Genomic DNA, 4229 nt, shown 5'->3' on the forward strand with positions numbered 1-4229 from the left:
CCTGCGCTCTAGAGCCCATGAGCCACAACTACTGAGCCTGCGTGCCACAACTGCTGAAGCCCATGTGCCTAGAGTGCATGCTCTGCAACAAGAGAAGCCACCACAATAAGACCGCGCACTGCAATGAAGAGTAGCCCCTACTCACCGCAGCTAGAGAAAGTCTGCACAGCTACAAAGACCCAACACAGCCATAAATAAGTTAGTTAGTAAATAAATAAATAAAAGAAATACATCTGAGATGGCGTATGTGGCAGAAACTGGTAGATGTCCTTCCAAATCTGTTCTCCCTTTCTTCTATAGTAACAGAACCCCTGATTTTTAGCTGGACATGTTTCTCTGAAAGACTAAATATCCCAGCCTCCTTTGCAGTTAGGTATGATCACGTAACCGAGTTTTGGCTGACAGGATGTGAGTGGAAGAGATGTGTGTCACTATGAGGTCTTCATTTTTTTTTTTTTTTTTTTGCGGTACGTGGGCCTCTCACTGCTGTGGCCTCTCCTGTTGCGGAGCACAGGCTCCGGACACGCAGGCTCAGCGGCCATGGCTCACGGGCCCAGCCGCTCCGCGGCATGTGGGATCTTCCCGGACTGGGGCACGAACCCGTGTCCCCTGCATCGGCAGGTGGACTCTCAACCACTGCGCCACCAGGGAAGCCCCACTATGAGGTCTTGAATGCCAGTGCATGTCCCCCGCTTCCCCTGGCTGGGATGAGGCATGGTGGCCACCCATCTTGAAACATGTGGTCAAAGACACCATAGGAACAGCTGAGCAACAAGATAAGAAGCTAGGTTCCCTCGTAGTAATCGTACCAGCCTGAGACTACTGTGGCCAGATGGTTATATACTTCTGTTTTATTTAAGTCACAATTATTTTGGGTGTCTCTTAGAGAAACCAAACCTATATTCTAGTTGATACAGTGAGTAGCTGGCATGCCAAGCCCTGTTTTCAAACTATCCCTGTTTCCTTCTCTTCCCTTCTTCTCCTCTTTCTTTTTCAAAAGAATTTGAGAAAACTTATAACTGAGGGTGTGTCTCATGAGTTTCATAAAACACAAATATAAAGTTAAGCTCATCTGATTTAATGGAGTCGCTGTCATTAAGCGTTAGATTTAGCTTTGAGCTTCCTGGAAGCTAAGGCGAAAAATGGAAATACGATGAATCAGTCTCAGAACATTTGATATCAGAGTAAAGGGCATCTCCCAGTTTTCACGATAAAAATTCTAATAATTTGTCAAGCTGGAGAAATTTCTCAATTAGAGTCATATGTTGATAAGATTCTCCATACATTTGGCAGCAAAAGGAGACTGAGTTTCACATGGTGATTTCTTATCACAAGCTTTGATGAAAGCTCAGGGCCTATTGTTAAAACAACTCTGGGAGGACGGTTATGCAAGGGACAAAGCTAGGGTGATGCTCAGCACTGTACATGAATTTGATCCTCTCAACAACCTATGTCAAAGCAGGTCATATTATTACACTTATTTTACAGATGAGGAAACTAGGATACAGAAAGGGGAAGGGCCAGATCAGAGAGTTGGTGGTGAGCCAGTTTTGTAAGGCAGGTCTTAGACTCTAGAGGCCCTTTTTACACGTCCCTCTCTAGGGCCTACCAGCACCCTCACATACAAAATTGTAGGTATTGTGGGTTGAGAATCAGAGAAAAGCACAAGAATCATTGCCTCAGACGGAGGGCAGGAGGGAAGATGGCAGAGTAGAAGGACGTGCGCTCACTCGCTCTTGCGAGAGCACTCGAATCACAACTAACTGCTGAACAATCATGGACAGAAGACACTGGAACTCACCAAAGAAGACACCCCACATCCAGAGACAAAGGAGACGCCGCAGGGAGACAGTAAGAGGGGCGCAGTCACAATAAACTCAAATCCCATAACTGCTGGGTAGGTGACTCACAAACTGGAGAACACTTATACTACATAAGTCCACCCACTGGAGTGAAGGTTCTGAGCCCCACGTCAGGCTTCCCAACCTGGGGGTCTGGCAATGGGAGGAGGAATTCCAAGAGAATCAGACTTTGAAGGCTAGTGGGATTTGATTGCAGGACTTCAACAGGACTGGGGGAAACAGAGACTCCACTCTTCGAGAGCACACACAAAGTAATATGCACATCGGGACCCAGGGGAAGAAGCAGTCACCCTATAGGAGACTGAACCAGACCTATCTGCTAGTGTTGGAGAGTCTTCTGCAGAGGCGGGAGGTGGCTGTGGCTTACCGTGGGGACAAGGACACTGGCAGCAGAAGTTCTGAGAAATGCCCCTTGGCTTGAGCCCTCCCAGAGTCCGCCATTAGCCCCACCAAAGAGCCGGGTAGGCTCCAGTTGCCTCAGGCCAAACAACTAACAGGGAGGGAACCCCATCCCACCTATCAGGAGACAAGTGGATTAAAGTTTTATTGAGCTCTGCCCACCAGAGCAACACCCAGCTCTATGCACCACCAGTCCCTCCCATCAGGAAACTTGTACAAGCCTCTTAGATAGCCTCATCTACCAGAGGGCAGACAGCAGAAGCAAGAAGAACTACAATCCTGCAGCCTGTGGAACAAAAACCACCTTCACAGAAAGATAGACAAGATGAAAAGGCAGAGGGCTATGTACCAGATGAAGGAACAAGATAAAACCCCAGGAAAACAAATAAATGAAGTGGAGATAGGCCCTTCCAGAAAAAGAATTCAGAATAATGATAGTGAAGATGATCCAGGACCTCGGAAAAAGAATGGAGGCAAAGATGGAGAAGATGCAAGAAATGTTTAACAAAGACCTAGAAGAATTAAAGAACAAACAGAGATGAACAGTAAAATAACTGAAATGAAAAATCCACTAGAAGGAATCAATAGCAGAATAACTTAGGCAGAAGAACGGATAAGTGACCTGGAAGACAGAATGGTGGAATTCACTGCTGCCGAACAGAATAAAGAAAAAAGAATGAAAAGAACTGAAGACAGCCTAAGAGACCTCTGAGACAACATTAAACACAACAACATTCGCATGATAGGGGTCCCAGAAGGAGAAGAGAGAGAGAGAAAGGACTCGAGAAAATATCAGAAGAGATTATAGTCAAAAACTTCCCTAACATGGGAAAGGAAATAGCCACCCAAGTCCAGGAAGCACAGAGTCCCAGGCACGATAAACCCAAGGAGAAACACGCTGAGACACATAGTAATCAAACTGACAAAAATCAAAGACAAAGAAAGCAACGAGGGGAAAATGACAAATAACATACAAGGGAACTCCCATAAGGTTAAAAGCTGATTTCTCAGCAGAAACTCTACAAGCCAGAAGGGAGTGGCATGATATATTTAAAGTGATGAAAGGGAAGAACCTGCAACCAATATTACTCTACCCAGCAAGGATGTCATTCAGATTTGACGGAGAAATCAAAAGCTTTACAGACAAGCAAAAGCTACGATAATTCAGCACCACCAATCCAGCTCTACAACAAATGCTAAAGGAACTTCTCTAACTGGGAAACACAAGAGAAGAAAAAGACCTACAAAAACAAACCCAAAACAATTAAGAAAATAGTAATAGGAACATACATATCTATAATTACCTTAAACGAGAATGGATTAAATGCTCCAACCAAAAGACACAGACTGGCTGAATGGATACGAAAACAAGACCCGTATATATGCTGTCTACAGAAGACGCACTTCAGACCTAGGGACACATACAGACTAAAAGTGAGGGGAAGGAAAAAGATGTTCCATGCAAATGGCAATCAAAAGAAAGCTGGAGTAGCAATACTCATATCAGATAAAATAGACTTTAAAACGCTACGAGATTAGAAATCAATTACAGGGGAAAAAACACAACAAACACAAACACATGGAGGCTAAACAATACGTTACTAAATCAAAAAATACCTAGAGACAAATGACAATGAAAACACAAAGATCCAAAACCTATGGGACGCAGCAAAAGGAGAGATCAATAAAACTAAAAGCTGGTTCTTTGAGAAGATAAAATTGATAAACCATTAGCGAGACACATCAAGAAAACGAGGGAGAGGACTCAAATCAATAAAATTAGAAATGAAAAAGGAGACGTTATAACAGACACCGCAGAAATACAAAGCATCCTAAGAGACTACTACAAGCAACTCTATGCCAATAAAATGGACAGCCTGAAAGAAATGGACAAATTCTTAGAAATGCACAACCTGCCAAGACTGAATCAGGAAGAAATAGAAAATATGAACAGACCAATCACAAGCA

Source organism: Neophocaena asiaeorientalis, unplaced genomic scaffold (assembly GCF_003031525.2).
Source record: "Neophocaena asiaeorientalis asiaeorientalis breed wild unplaced genomic scaffold, Neophocaena_asiaeorientalis_V1.1 scaffold230, whole genome shotgun sequence".
Classification (NCBI taxonomy): domain Eukaryota; kingdom Metazoa; phylum Chordata; class Mammalia; order Artiodactyla; family Phocoenidae; genus Neophocaena; species Neophocaena asiaeorientalis.